Genomic DNA, 17343 nt, shown 5'->3' on the forward strand with positions numbered 1-17343 from the left:
ACTAATTAGGTCAAAAAATATATATGTAAAATATACAGTTGACCCCTGAACAATATGGGAGTTGAGGTTCTGACCCTCTCTCTGTGCAGTTGAAAATCTGAGTATAACTTATGTTCAACCCTCCATATACGTGGTTCCTCAGTAGCCATGATTCTTCTTTATCCACGATACTACATCCATGGATTCAACCAACCATGGATTGTGTAGTACTGTAGAGTTTACTGTTTTTAAAAATCTACATATAAGTGGACCCACTCAGTTCAAACCTGTGTTATTCAAGGGGCAACTGCATATGATAGGTGTATATATATATATATATATATATATATATATATATATATATATGCTAGGCTTATTTTTATATATTAATATCATATATATAATCTCTAGTAATAATATTTGCATTAAGGACTAGTTTATTGGCTCATTTACTCATATAATAATATATAAACTTTATAAATTTTCTTTTGGCTAGTGTTTGCATGGTACGTATATTTCCACCCCTTTACTTTCATTGTTTCTATATTCTTATGTATAAGATATGTCTTTTGTAACAAAAAATATTTGTGTTTTCCAGAAGTCTAGAGTGATATTTTTTGTCTTTCAGTTGAATGATTTAGTGCTTTTACATTATTGTAATCAATGATATAAAAGTGTTTAAATCTACTGTCTTAATATGTATTTTCTATTTGTACCATTTGTGCTAAGTTCCTTTTAACTCTTTTCTGTGCTTCCTTTTGTATTACTTTTTATTACTTTATTTTTCCCTATTATCTTAGTAGTTCTATAACTCTTTTTTTAAGCTTGATAGTTTAAATCATTTTTTAATTTGCATATAGTAAAAAAATTATACTTTGGGTGTACAATTCTATGAGTTTAGACAAATATATAATCATAAAATCACAACTGTGATCAAAATAGAGAATATTTCCATCATCCAAAAAAATTCCCTCATGTAATCATTTTAAATAAACTGCTCCTCCCACCACCAACCCCAGGAAACCACTGATCTGTTTTCTATTCCTATAATTTTACCTGTTCCAGAATGGAACCATACATTTAGTAGTTATATATTCTTTTACTCTTCTTTTACTGATAAATATAGGTATTATAACATGAATCTTTGATTTAAATTCTAATTTAAATTTATGCCATTACCACTTCCTGGACAATTCAAAGATCTTAGTATACTTTAACACCATTAGTCCTCCTCTCAATTTACCCATTTATTTACCCCTTTCAGTGTTATGTCTGAACCTCTGCTCATCCATCTAAGATTTTTCTCTCTAAAGAATACCTTTTAGCATTTCTTTAAAAAAAAAGTTTGCTGGTGATAACTCAGTTTTTATTTGTCTGTTAATATCTATATTTCACTTTCATTCTTTTTTTTTTTTCATTTTTCTTTTTTGCGGTATGTGGGCCTCTCACTGTTGTGGCCTCTCCCATTGCGGAGCACAGGCTCCGGATGCACAGGCCCAGTGGCCATGGCTCACGGGCCCAGCTGCTCCACGGCATATGGGATCCTCCTGGACCGGGGCACGAACTCGTGTTCCCTGCATTGGCAGGCGGACTCTCAACCACTGCACCACCAGGGAAGACCCACTTTCATTCTTAAAGGATATTTTACTAGCTATAGACTTTTTGGTTGGTGTTTAATTTTCTCAATTTTCACAAAGTTTGGGACAAAAGGTATTTGTTTAAGTTGTAATGGAGAGGTTAAGGAAAGATGTTTGATTAAAAAAAATTATTGATCATTATGTAGCATGTCTTACAGTATATTCTGCAGACTGCTAATTCCATGGGCTTCCCTAACAACAAAAAAGGACTTCATGACCTCAGAATTTTGTGAAAACACTTATCCTTTATCACTTTTATTGAAACTCACAGTGCATTTTTAGATCCTGAAGAGGCTGCTGTGATAAAGTCCATTAACTTTGTTAATTCAATATTACCCAAAAATATTTGATCAGGAAACCATTGTTCTTGGTGATCTCTAATAAACATTTCAAGTACTTGGTGATATGAAGCCTCCATTTTGGGAGAGCCTCTTTAAGGGCTCCCTAGGCCTGGGATACAAATAAAACATTTCTGTGTGAGATTCTGATTTTTTAAGATTAGAATATTCTGTGCCTTGAAATACTCTTAAAATCTGTTGTTCCAATTTCTGGCTGTGGGCAAAGGCTACCATGCAACTCGGTTTCATAACTGTAGTCACAGCATAGTGTGACATAGTAAATAGAAGGAGTTCTGGTGCACGTGCATAAAGCCCCTATAAACTGAGATTTGTACTGGGTTAGAGATATCCATAATCTGTGCAGAGAGGGGCATTCTGATAACCCTTATGTTACACTTTTTGTAAAATAAGGAAACAGGCAGTTATTCATTGCACTCTGAGGACTTCAGAAATTCAGGAAGGGCGTGCAGGAAGCAGTAAGTCAATCTTATCTAGAGATCTGGTGAGATTTATTTATAGAGCAGTATATTGTGTCTCTTTTTTTCCCCCCAAGGACCTGTGACCCTTTCATTTAAGTCTCTGTGCAGAACAGGACATTTTTTCTATCATCTTCAAGCCCAACTGGCATTAAGATCTGATACTAGAAATTACCAATAAAAACACCCCAAAGTTGATATATCCATAGATTCCACAGAGGAAGCAGAGGCTGTCACACTGGGTGTACATGGACAATGTCGTTGGTGACCTTGCGTGATTAGAGGACCAAGGGAATGGCTTCCAGCAACTCAGTCAACAAAAGAGCTGCTTCATGTGTCATCATGTATCTGTATGGCAGCCACCAACTTCCATGCTCTCTGCTTTCCTTGTAAATTTTCAAGGAACTCAAGAAGCAAACCCTTGTTGCAATCCCCTTCTTATCTTTGATGCTGCACACATGCAGCTCTGACACGCATTATATTATTAGTTCCTACTTTCTCAATTTTAATTAAAAAAAGAAATGAATTATTTTAATCTACCATTTTTGAGAGTCAGCATTATTGCATGTGATTATCCACTGAAATGGGGTTGGCACAGAAAATTAATGATATTTAAAATATTATCTCTACTATTTTAGTTTGCTCTTCCAGCAAATCTTAATTTAGTGCAAAAATCTTCTCTTTACACATGATCCTAAGTAAATAGGCATTTATCCAGTGGATTGAGAATCCAAATGTTAACCTTTCAAGTGTTATTTGAACTGTCTTCTGTCATTAAAAACCTCAGAATCTTTTGGCATGTGTAACTGTACAGTATATTAAAAAAATCTTAAATACAAACTATATAGTTAAAAAATAATCCAGTAATTCTTCTATGAGTAAAGTGACCATTAGGTCCTCTGTTTTGCCCAGGACAGTTCAGGTTTACCCTTATTGTCCTAGGTCAATCACAAATAGTAACTAACTCCTTTCACTTTCAAAAGTGTTGTGGCTTGGAGAATGAATTATATGGTCACTTATCATAAGCCAATTTAATCCAATATAGAAATTATTAGGAGTTTATTCATTTTGATATTTAAGGAAAATTGAAGTTTTTGATTGATCAATAAATATCCTCTGGTAAGTTAGTAGTTCTGATTGCATATCAGAATCACATTTAAATCACCCATAAAGTATTTAAATAAAAGTCTCTGGAGGTTGAGCACAGGTATTAGAATGTTTAAAATCTTCACAGATAACTTTAACATGAGGTCAAGATTGAGAACCACTGGATTATACAGATGGTGCATTTAAAATTGATTCCCCTTTCAGTATTATTCAAAGATGTTTTAAATAATTTTTTTAGCCAGCATGCCTAGCTAGTGTTCTAATTCTTTCAGTTTGAAACTTGTTAAGTATATACAATAGACCACATCAGTGAATGCTTTTTGAACCAACCACCATAAGCAAATGATCAGGTAACTCACTGGCCAATTCAATCATGCAGATAACTCTAATAATTGGGTCAATTTTTGGTCTCTCGTTCTTTCTTCTAACTTAAGAATTAGATAAATTTTTGAGTGGTGAAAGTGTAGCTTGGAACTTAGCTTATAAATAGCTGGTGCAGTTGATCTTATATAGAGAGATAAAAGGCAATTCTTGAGGTGAATATTATCTTGGGAATTACTGGAGTCATTCATAAGGAATTCAGGGATACCTGGTGGTTTAGAAGATTACTTAGAGAAATATACAGTCATATACTCTGGAAATGCACCTGAATATTCATAATAGCATGAGAATTGTTATCTCATAGGAATGAGATCTACAAAATTACAAAGGGTTTGGGGGTTTCTGACTCTTGGGAACAAAAAAATAGCATGATGACTTTCATCCAGATATTTCCTATAAGATACCAAGTTCAGAGCTCCCCTCAGGAGAGACCCTGCAATGAGTTGGGACAGGGGTAATTCTGTGCTTCTGTTTGGTTTCCCTCCATAAAAACTTGTTAAATACTTCAGAAGAAAAGTTAGAGTCTTCAATATTAACAAAATACTTAAATAAGTTTTTATTCTTTAAAGCTGATTTTATTGAATTTATGATTACTTTACAGCCCTGTACTATTTTTATTCTGGGTATCTTTAACATATTACTGCTTCATCTTATTTTGATTTAAAGATAGAAATCTTCTAACAGCACCCGATTATTATACTTTGAAGGAACTGACACCTTTCATGAAGTTCGCCACAAAGAAGCCACAGTCAATTTGTTCTACAATTTTTTAGAATAGTTGATGTTCTATTATAAAATATCTTCTGAGTCTTTAAGGTGAAAATATTTAGCTGTATTAAGATTACATGACTTCAAAAAGATACAGAATAAGCATTTGAAAGATCTCACAACTCAAGATAATGTACCGTATGTTAGAAAGAATTTATCTCAATTCAAATATGCTTTAAAAAAAGACAGAAATGAACTTCTTTGAAGACTTTATTTTAGCAAAAAATACTTTTGGATGATCAGTTTTACCTAAAGCATTTTTGGGAATAAACTGGCTTTAGCCTCTTTCACATGTGACCTGCTATACATATAATCAAATACGTAGGCCTAAGGATGACTTACTGGACTCTGAGATTCTGAAAATGAATGTGTGTTGAAAATGAATATTCTAGAGCAGAGGTTCTCAGAGTGTGGTCCCTGGGCCAGCAGCATCAGGATTACCTGGAACTTATTACAAATGCAAATTCTTGATTCCCACCCAAGACCTACTGGATCAGATCTCTGAAATGACACCCAGCAATCTGTGTTTTATCAAGCCCTCCAGGTGATTCAGATGCACCCTAAAGTTTGAGATTTCTAGGGATTAAAGTATGAAGTCAGTGAGGTAAGGATGAAATTGATTTGGCATAGCTAGATGATATGGAAACCTGGCTAGTTTTACTGTGTTCCTTTAAGAATTCATTAGTGCAGTGCATTTTAAATATTGTATGTACCTGTGGTTGATTATAATTCCTTGTTGTTATAGAATAGGGTAATTTTTGTGAGCAAATTTATATGTAACTTGTGTGCACCTGCTTCCTCTTGCTTAATTTCTTTTTTTATTTCAATGAATAAATACAATTCACATTTTAACCATAAATATATAGCTAAGAACTGATCCTTTGAACATCTCTTTTCCTTCTACTTAAGTAATATAGATATTTATGTTTTTTTTAAATATAAAGATTTATTGAATAGTTCATGTTTCTTAGATGAACTTTCACAAGACTGGGCTGTAGATTTTCTGTGATTTTTTTCCATCTTTAATATCAGTTTTTCTTAGATATAATAATACATAATAAATGAAAAATAGACAGTCTAGCACATAGGAAGCATACCATCAAACAAAATAGACAAGGATTCTTGCCCTTGTAGACCTACTTTTTAGCAAGTATCATATAATGTAAATCCAATTTAAAAACAACATTCATAGGAAATACTTGAATTGATGGCCTTTATTCTATTGATATTATGATAGTTCCTTTTAGAATGAAAAGGTTTCCATGTGTCAGCCTGGGGTTATTTTTAGAGATGACAATATTGTCAATGCTCTGTCTTTGATTTGAGAATCTGAGTCTTTCAGCTCAGAGTTCCTATCTTTAGTCATTGGCCTCATGTATCCAGTAGATGTCTCTGGCTTCTTTGGTCAGTACCCTTAACTAGGAGCTCAGTAGTGGTCTAGTCAAAAGCAATCAAATGTTTTACAATAGAATTGTCACCTGAGACCAGCCATTTTTGATCAGAGTTTCTCTGGGATGCAAGTGTCAGGACCAGGGAGGAAGACAGTCAATAAATATGCAGATGTGCTCCATACTGTGAGATGAAGGGAGGATCTACAGCTCTTGGTAACTTCATTTTCTCAAGGATGGACCCTTTGTCCATTCTGGAATTGTGATTTTTATGGCCTTTAAAATTCCTGCTTTCATATTATGAAAATGATCATGTGGTTTTACCTTCATAGACTATTTGTTGCCCATCCTGGAGTTCCCTGTGATCGTTTGTGTATGGTAGGTCCAGTGAGGACCTTATAATCTTTATAGGTCCGGGAGGCCCCAACCCATTGGTTTTCAGCGCCTCCTGACTATTCTTCCAGAGGCAGTCTAGCACTGATTTCTGGATATGGAGGAATTCTTCCATTTTTACTGAATTTGAGATCATTATTTCAGTCAATTCTGGATACTTTGGTTACACCCTCTCTCCCCTACAATCCTAGCATTATGAATATTTATTGCGTACACTGTTTTTGGTCAGTATATTTATGTTACATAGTTGTCTTCAGAGAAGTTGAACAGAGAACTGTGTGGGTGAGAGCTGTACAGAGAGATTGTAGAACTGGGTGAAGGGCCCTCCTGACAAAAAAAAGTGCCTGAGCAGGCCTTTGTGGAGGATGGTGGATGGAAGGAATTTCCTTAACTGGAATGTCCCCAAGTAAAGGGAAATGTTTTCCAGAAATACAGCTCACATGGAAGGGAAAATTGGGTTAGCCTGTCCAGGTCAATCCCGTAGACAACCTCAAGCATCTGGGACATGCAGGAGGCTAGTGCTAGACAGTGCCTCAACCAGGCAGACAGGAGAAGCTTTGCCCACAGGTTTCCAGTGAAGTAACCCAACAAAGAGGAATGCAAGAACCACAGGAGTTAAGGACTCAATTCATTTTCCAGCTGAGTGTGCACATGTGGGGGAAAGAGGCTCTCAATGATTTAGTGAACGTGGTGAGACCACATTTTACACGAACTCTCTTAAATGGTCTTTTGGGTGTTGAATTTGGATAAGCATCATCTGAGTCCTCACAGGATGGAACTTCCTTTCAGTAGCAGTGTCCTTAAACTTGTAGGTACTTGGAGTTGGCTCCTTCGCATGGCAACTGCATTCCAGGGTAGGGGACTACTTCTAGGCAGACCCATTTCCCACTCCTGCTCCAGGCTCCCATGTATCCTTGGAAAAGGAAGTGGTAAGGATGGGCGGTGAGGACAATATTGAGTTAATAATTCAGGGGGGTCCTAATGTCTGCCCCTGGGGAGGCACAGGAGAAGGAATGCCTCCCTCAGCTCCGTTAGTCCCTTGGGATAACATGGTGTTGGCTTGTGGGCCTTTTGCTGACAGCTTCTTTCTGCCATATCTATGTTCTACTCCATCCCTCTTCCAAGATTTTCACCTGCCTGCAAGAACCATGATTAGGGATTTTATAATATTTTGTAGTTATAAGGGGTTAGAATCCTTTACAACATGTCTATTGTTTGATTTTTCAGAGATTCAACTTTTAAACATTTTCCTAGGAATATATGTACAAACCTATATGACTGCCTATATAATAAATATCAGACATTCAAACATGAAACAAGATAGCTTTGAGAAGGACCAAAATTCATTTTATATTAATACAATTAATAGGAGGACTATTTTCTAATTACTTGCCTAATAGAAAAAAGAATCTGTAAATAAGGAGTGATGCATTGGAGAAAATAATTTTATTTTGTGCCCTGACACTGTAGACAATATTGAATTATAAAGTAGTTCCTGTGAGTTGTGTGCAGTTGTGACAGAGATTCTAAGTATTGCAGAATTGTAGGGTATTTTGAGACCTAGATGTAAACTCAGAGGTCTCCTAAGCCAATCATCTCATCTTTCATATTAGGAATCTTAGCTGTGATTTATAGGTTTCTAAATACTGGTAAGAAAATGACTCAAAAAAGAACATATAGCTTATCAGTTCAATTGTACACCTACTCTCAAAATATTCATCTGGTAACTTTTTCTCAAATTCTTCCTGAACAAGCCAAGTTTTATTATCCTCATTTTACAGACCAATCTTTGAGCCATACTTGTTTTCTTTGGAAGCAACTTACTCTTTTTTAATGATGTACCAAATTGGAATTATATGTAGTCCCTACATAAAAGGGTCATAATTCAAAACTATTTGAATTCAGAATGCCATTCCTTAAAGGAACAATGTTAAAAGTGGCAATTAAATTCTTGGTTTAGCCTACAGAATTCCAAATTCTCCCATCTGAGTCCTAGCTGCAGTCACGCTCATTTACAATGAGAAAGCAACCTGCTGCCATTCTAGTACTTAGAGATTTTTTGTTTTACGGTTTGGTACTTGAGTTAATTGAGTAAATTAGGAGATGAAGAGGCAGTAGAAGGAAATGTCTGGTGAAACTTCTGTTAAGACTGTTTCTCCATGTCTTCCATCTCATGGCTTTTCTTTGATACTGATACTTGGATATATAACTAGTATTCTCTTATGTTTATTTGCCATGATTAGGTTAGTGTGCTTATTTATTTATTTTTCTGACAAATTGAACAGAGAACAGAGAAGGTAGGAAGAGGAACATATTAGATAACAGGGCAAAAATTGGAAAAGAGGAAGGCAAGGGAAGTGTAAAAATGTTGCTACCTGAGATAGATAACTTGAAGAGACGTGGCCTTTAACAGATTTGTAAACTAGCCACCAGGTGGCGCCATCATCTAAGGACAGCTTAGTTGCTTTTCAGGAATTACTGAAAGCTTGCTCTGGGAGCAAGTTATCACAGGGTGAAAAGAATAAGGTAGGGACCCTACAGCTTTCTGTTCATATGTAAGATGTGAAAATCTTACAAAGAGAAGCTTAGTGAATATTTATTAAATTAATAAGTGATGACTTATCAGCAAGTACCTTTATTTCACAAACTTCAAGTCGTTTTTTATGCTTCTTCCCTTTGAAAGGGGCTTCACTGTTTTAATCATCAATATATGAGTAAGATTAAAAATTGATAGCTTAAATGTCTGTAATTCTTTTAATTGGATTGTTATTTTTATGTGACTTTATGCCCAGCTTTTAAAAGTAAAGTAGCTTCATATCTAGAGAATAATTTTGTGAAAGTCTGGGACACCATGCAAAAAGGGGTAGGCAAAAAGAGCAAGAAAGAAAACTAGGTAAAGATTAGAGATCACAAGAAGAAGATACAATTCTTGAAACGCAGTCAGTTGGAAAACCTGTAGAGAGTTTTAGGGATGAGAGGATGTATTATAGTTAAGACATAATTGTTGGTGGTACCATTTGTGCTTAAAGCTACTTAGACTTGGGAAAGACACTAGAAGATGTTTGCAAACTATTAAAGTGGCAAACAGTAATTTTTCTAATGTGAAAAAGGAGACTGGATAGATCTTGACTCTGGTTTGGAAGGAAAATATAAGTACCTCTTTGTTAGTCTGTAACTCTTTTTGCATGTCAGAATGTTTAAAATGTGTGTAAGTTTATTTTCACTGTAATTGTTGTGAGACGTGAACATTTAATGTAGATATAAAACTATTTTTGTTCAGAATTTTGTGATGCAGAGTTTAAATTAGGAGAATTTAACTTCTAGCATTAGTCCAACACTGAATCCTGTTTTTCAAGTCAGTGAGTAAATAGCAATTATAATTAGAAAATGATGACAAAGAAAATAAAAGCCTTCATTAGCATAAAGAACTAAGTTTACAGCTACTTGCCCAAAGGATAAGCCCTCATTTAGGTTTCCGTTGATGGCAGAGTAGACCATCAATAAAAGAAGGCCTTCTAAGACAAAATAATTCAACAGCCGGAAGAATATAATTTTATGCCTCTAACCTCAAACTTCTTCTACGTTAGTGGCAGTTCTTTAAAATACCATGAAGTATTCTCATTGCCTTCAAAAATGTATTTTTTAAGAGTATTGTGAGGAAGGAAAATGCCACTGTAGATATGAGAAAGCTATGTGTCTAAACATGACCTTTCTCTTGGGTCTTGGGCTCATATATGCTTCTGTCTACTAGACGTCCCCACTTAAATGTTGTATGTGCATTTCAAACTTATGTCTGAGACACTTTTCAACACTAAGGAGTTTTCCACTGAAAATTCTGGTTACATTGTTTTATTTTTCAGTTCCTTGCTTGGAATATGTTTTCTCTCTTCTTGTGACTCTGTACACTCCCTCCTCTCTGAATTATCACCCCCCTCCAGCCCCCTGCCCTGCCCACCCCGGGGCTTCCATTTTCTAGGTTTATAGTACCCTGTATTTCTGCCTTTAGAGCTCTTATAGCACCATTCACTTGTCAATATCACCCAAAGCTCTGTGATGGGAGGCCAAATTTACTTTATCCACTACTATATCATCAGCAACTCCCTGTGCCTGCCATATGTTAAATCAATAATATTTGTTGAATGAAAGAGAACTCAAGTTTCATAGCTATTGCAAAAAATCAGCATAAACAGCACAGCAGATACAAAAGGCAGGTTGGATTAACCTGCTGCACCACCAGCCCCTCATTACTGAGGGAGAAGTGGAGTAGGGTGGGTGGACACAGATGAGTGAGAGGCAGGTGGTGATGGTGGTGTAGAGACAATTGACATAGAAAACCAGCTTCCTCCTGGTGGGTGTTGGAGCTCTCTCCAGCTGCTGCCCCCCTCCATTCTCTCTAGTTCTAATTATCACCAGCTGGAGCCACTTAATCCTAGCAGTTTACATATTACTAAAGCATCTGTGAGAATGCAGTGTGTAAGCTTCAGATAGCACCGAAGCAAACAATTCTTTTTCTTTATTTCTCTTGCTATACCTTTACATTTTAGAACTGATTACTCTGAAGGATGGGAAGAATGACACAGATCAGATTATTTATTAGGATGTAAGAATCTACCTCCTTGTTTCACATGCTAGGAACTGACCACTTCTGGACTCATCCTGAATTGCATTTGTTATAGCATCATTACTTAATTTACGGATTTAAATTCCAAAAACTTAAGGACAAAAATATACGTATATATGCATAAGATATCTATGTATCTTCCTGGAGGAAACCCAAAGGGGGGTTTATGAGGACCTAATTCATGCTGAAAAACATTTTTGTGAGTTAGAGAAATAGTGTCCACCTTACAGCTTTGGATATTGGATATTTAAAATTTTAGAATATATTAGAAATTAGTTGATTTGCCCATTGTCTTTGAAAGTATTGATCTGCTTTTTTGTCTACTCAGCCCTTTCTCTTGGTAAAGGGATGCCCTGGAGTGCCTCCCCATGTCCTTTGCATGGGTAACTTCTGTGTGGCCTGTAAGGCTTACCTCAGCCATCAACTGATTCTCTCTAGAGAAACCATTCCTGCTCTCTCTAGACATTTGTTTAGCATTGTGTCTACCACTATTCCCCTTGCTTTGTTTTCATGGTATTGTATGAATCCTCAACCAACTGTCTTCAGAGACTCTTGACTTTTTCAGAAAACAGCCCCCAAATTCTGCTCTACTGGAAAAGTCAGGCAGTGTTCACCCTTCCACAGAAAATGTCATTTATGTCCAGAAAGACTAGAGCCTGGTCTACTTCCTTCTGGTCTGTCCGCTCTAGATACCTTCTAAATGTTACTCCATCCCCATCCCACTTGAGTATTGACATGTTGTATACTGAGCACTGCCTGTCACAGGGAGTGAGTTTATGGTATTTCCTTTGGAGAGAGGAACATGGAAGCTGATAAGTACTGAATGTTTGTGCCCCCCAGTTTCATAGGTTGAAGCCTTAACCCCCAATGCAGTGGCATTCAGAAGTGGATCTTTGGGAGGTAATTACGTTTAGATGAGGTCATGAGGGTGGGGTCTCCATGATAGAATTAGTGTCCTTGTAAGAAGATGAAGATTCTGGAACTTGCTATCTCTCCGCCATTTGGAGAATAGCAAGAAGGTGACTATCTATCTGCAAACCAGGAAGAGACCCTTACAAGACACCAGATCTGCCGGCAACTTGTTCTGTGCTTCCCAGTCTCCAGAAATGTGAGAAATAAATGTTGTTTAAGTCACCCAGTCTATGGTATTTTGTTATAGCATCTTGAGCTGACTAAGACATAAGCCAAAGCTCACTTTTAGTGTCATGGTAGCACTGCCTCAAGGGCCAGGATAGCCTAGGTTAGAATGCCAGTGCCTCTAGTTACTAGCTGTGAGACCTTGGGCAAATTTCCTAACTTTTATGTGTCTCAGTTTCCTCATCTGTAAAATGGGATTTATAATAGTGTCTACTTATAGGGTTTTCATGAGGAGTAAATTAATTAATGCATGTAAAGCACTCAAAACGGTACCTAGTACATACAGTTCAACCCATGTCAGCTGTCATTATACATGTCCTACAGCTGAACATGGAACACTAATTCCGATGAATGTGACTGGTGCTGCCCGTGGTTCCTGTACTATGTCTGGCACAAACCTGTCTGTCCTTCCCACTGGGAGGTGGTAGAGAGTCCCTGCGTGGCTGGCGTTCCTGCACCCTGGGACACAGAATACAGCCTCAATATAAACCTTACAAACCTGTTGTACCGTGGAGTAGCTGCTGCAGCACAGCTCCGGACACAGTCTACTCTCTCTCCAGCCCATGTCTCTCTGCACGCTTCTTTCCTTAGCATCCTCACACAGGCCCCCAACCTAAAAATTCTTATTTCTCCCAATACAGGAAAAAATGGTTGATAGTACGCAGGTCCCAGTTATTGTTCTAAAATACACATCTGAGAGTGCTAATCACCTTGTTTGAAAAACATTGCATAATTCCATATCTCCCATGGGATAAAATGCAAACGTCCTAGAATGACTTTCATAGTTCTTTACTTATCCTATGTTCCTGACATCTCACCTTTCCTTCCTATTGCCCTTCATTCTCATACCTGCATACTCCATGCCTTCTTTCATACCTCTATGTCTTGTGCACCTCTCTACCAAGAAAGTGTTTTTTTGGCTTGGTGAACTCCTACCAGCCTTGAAGACTTAGCTCAAATGTCTCCTTTTATGCTTTCTTGACTCTGTGGGCAAAGCTAGCTATTCTCTTTTCTGATACAGTCTTTTTTTTTTTTTAAACATCTTTATTGGAGTATAGTTGCTTTACAATGGTGTGTTAGTTTCTGCTGTCTAACAAAGTGAATTTAAAAAAAGAAAAAGAAAAAAAATGAAAGGAACAAAAGAAGAGAGCAACCAAACCAAAAAACAAAGCCACCAGTGATAACAAGGGCTAAAAACCATACAAAGAAAAAAAAAAAAACGGACAGACAGAACCCTAGGACAAATGGTAAAAGCAAAGCTATACAGACAAAACCACACAAAGAAGCATATACATACACACTCACAAAAAGAGAAAAAGGAAAAATATATATATATACAAAAAAGAGAGCAACCAAATCAATAAACAAATATACCTGTGATAATAAGCTCTAAATACTAAACTAAGATAAACATAAAACCAGAAACAAATTAGATGCAGAAAGCAAACTCCAAGCCTACAGTTGCTCCCAAAGTCCACCACCTCAATTTTGGGATGATTCGTTGTCTATTCAGGTATTCCACAGATGCAGGGTACATCAAGTTGATTGTGGAGATTTAATCCGCTGCTCCTGAGGCTGCTTGGAGAAATTTCCCTTTCTCTTCTTTGTTCACACAGCTCCTGGGGTTCAGCTTTGGATTTGGCCCCGTCTCTGTGTGTAGGTCACCTGAGGGCATCTGCTAGTGTTGGAGGGTCTCCTGCGGAGGTGTGGGGGGGTGGCTGTGGCTCACCACAGGGACAAGGACACTGGCAGCAGAAGTTCTAGGAAGTACTCCTTGGCATGAGCCCTCCCGGAGTCCGTCACTTTTGAACTGGTCTTTTTGCAACTACTTTGATCTTCGTCCAGAAAAATTTCTACTCAGCAACCAAAGAGAATTTTTTCTATAGGCAAATGAGATCATGTCTTTCAAACTTAAAATGCTTGAATACATTCCCATCACCCTTAGGGTAAGACCAAATTCTTAACATAGCCCACAAGTTCCTTTGCACTGTGGCCCTACTACCTTCCCAGCTGTGTTCAGCTTTTACTCCTAATCTTTCTTTGGATTTCCGCTGGGTCTCCGTTTCTTCAGGCAAGTCTTTCTTGCCTTTCTGCCCATTCCTCTTCTATTGCACCATGTGTCTTGGTTTTGTAGCTTTTACCATAGTTGAAAAGGTGCATTTGTTTATTTTGTTTGGTTATTAACACTTGTCTTTTCCACGGATTGTGAACTCTATAAGGGTAGAGTCTATCTTAGTTAGCTCAGGCTGCTATAACAAAAATGCTATAGATGGGGTGGCTTAAACAACAGATGTTTATTTCTCACAGTTCTGGAAGGTGAGGAGTCCAAGATCAAGGTGTGGGCAGATTTGTGTCTGATGAGGATCCACTAACCTCCTGGGTTATAGATGGCTACCTTCTTGCTGTGTCCTCAGATGGCCTTTCCTTGGTGCATGCGCATGAAGAGAGAGGTCTCATGCCTCTTTCTCGTCTTATAAGGGTATAAATCCCTTCAGGAGGGCACCACTCTCATTACCTTATCTAAATATAATTACCTCCCAAAGGCCCCATCTCCTCAGAGCCATCACATTGGGGGGAAGGGCTTCAGCCTGTGAATTTTGAGAGTATACAAACATTCAGCCCACACAGAGTCTGTTCAATATTGAATTTCCGGTGGTTAGCACAGCAACCAGTGGCCAGTTAACGAAAGATTATTAATTATATGTATGTATATGTATGTAAATATATATCCATGCCACCACCAGACTATATATATAAAATATGTATGTGTGTATATTTATTATATTCACACACACATTATATAATACACACACACACACACACACACACACACACACACACACACAGTCTGGTGAAAGCATGGAGCCTGAACAGGTAAACAGTTTTATGAGGAGTTGGAGACTACTAGAATGTTCCAATCATGAAGTAACAAGATCCTGAACTGCCTCTGTGACAATGACAAGAAAAATCTTAGATGTATGATGTATTATGAGGAAGGAGTTGATGAGAGAGGCAAGAACAGTACAGTGAACCCAATTTTCTGAATATAGAGATAATTTCTGGACATCAGCAAGAGAATTAATGTGGTATAGATGATGGCCACCATCCCTCTTCTGCAGACTCAGGGAAACCTCCAGCATGTGGGTGTTCAGGTGGGACTGAGAAAACTGATGTGGAAACAGGCACATCCACACAGCTTCTATTAAGACTGCCCTTTGATTTGCAGCTGTGGCATATATTTGCAGAGTTTGACTAATTTTTCATTTTAGGTTCATGTTCTTCCCATTGTTTTAGCTAAGAAATAAACAGCATGCTCAGAGTCATCAGTGAGAAAGGGGCTGAAAATCCCACTTTCAGTCCTTTTGAACTGACTACAGTCAGGGCTCATCCTCATGGATTTACTGCTGAAAGATATCAATTACACAAAATGCAAAGCACACCTTGATTGCTCTGCAATACAGAGGCCCCGATCCAGTTCTTGTGAAGGACACAAGGGATATCCTTGGAAATTAACTAAACAGATATTCTCCCTTTTAAAAATCATAAAAACAAAAAAAAATACAAATCATTTGTATATTTTTATTTTGCATATTTTCTTCTAGTCTTTGAGCTTCCACATCTATGTCTCACAGTTATACTCATGCTTCCAATTTTACTTGCTATTTTTCATTTAATATATGTAATATTTCCCCATGTTTCTGTATATTCTTTCTAAATATCCTTTTTCGCAAATACATATCTCATAGATTTAGGTACCTTGCTTTATTTTATTATTCTTCTATTTGAATATTTTAGATTTATTTTCAAATTTTCAGTCTTAGAAGATGTTGCAGTGAATATGCCTTTTTCCCCGGTTAATTTATTTACCCAGTATAAATTCCTCAAGATGGGAGTAGTAAGTTAAACAGTAAGAACCTTTTGAACTCTCAATACATATCACTAAATTGCTTTCCTAAGTGGTTATAGCAATTATATAACAAAAATATGTGAATGCAAACATAGTTGCATACTTACCATGTACAATGTCCTGTTTAGGTATTGTTGAAGCAAGTGATATCTTTGGAAGTGAAAGAAATGGCACTATAAGGTTATGACTTAGAATTATGCTGTGGTTGGAAAAACAGAAACGCAAACAGGAAACAAGTCTTAGGAGGATATAAAATTGTAGTGTGAGAAATGTAGGAAGCCCAGGGCATATTGAGAGAATGTCAGGCATATTAAAGATGAAAAACTGGAGTTCTTAAACAGAGGTGAGGTTGAGTGAGAGAGCTGCAGGAGAAGGAGGAAGTGCTTTAGGATGAGCCCTGTATTAATTTCCTGGGGCTACAGTAACAAAATTCCACAAACTGTGTAGCTTATACAACAGAAATTTATTGTCTCACAGTTTTGGAGGCTGGAAGTTCGAGATGAAGATGTTGGCAAAGTTTGTTCCTTCTGAGGGAGAATCTGTTTCATTTCCCTCTCCTAGTTTCTGGTAGCCTCTCTCTGGCATTCCTTGGCTTGTAGGTGACATTCTCCCTGTGTCTTGCTTCACATTGTCTTCCCTCTATATTTCTGTGTCCAAATTTCTCCTTTTTCATAAGGATACAATTATATTGGATTAGGGCCCACCCTAAAAGCCTCATCTTAACTTGATCATGTGCAAAGACCCTATTTCCAAACAAGGATACGTTCACAGGTACTTGGGGACTACGGATTCCAGCATCCTTCTGGGAGACTCAATTCAACCCATAACAAGCTGCAAATGCAAATTTATGAGCAGATAAGGATGGATTAAGTGCAGTACAAAGCATGAGCTTTGAAGTCAGGCAGGGCTCAAACCCCAAATTGGGTTTGACTCCCAGTTTGGCTGCTTATTGCCTCTGTAATGTTGAATAAGTTATTTATGTCTCTGAGCCTCTAGTTGCCTCATCTTAAAATTAAATGAATTATACTTATTTTGCTATGTTATGATGAGGATTGGAGCTAATGAAAGCTAAATATCATAGCACAGCACCTAACACTGCATAACTTTAATAAATGATAGCTTAAAAAATGTCCCTCTTTGGGCTTCCCTGGTGGCGCAGTGGTTGGGAGTCCGCCTGCCGATGCAGGGGACACGGGTTCGTGCCCCGGTCC

Source organism: Stenella coeruleoalba, assembly GCF_951394435.1.
Source record: "Stenella coeruleoalba genome assembly, chromosome: 5".
In the NCBI taxonomy this organism is placed as follows: Eukaryota; Metazoa; Chordata; class Mammalia; order Artiodactyla; family Delphinidae; genus Stenella; species Stenella coeruleoalba.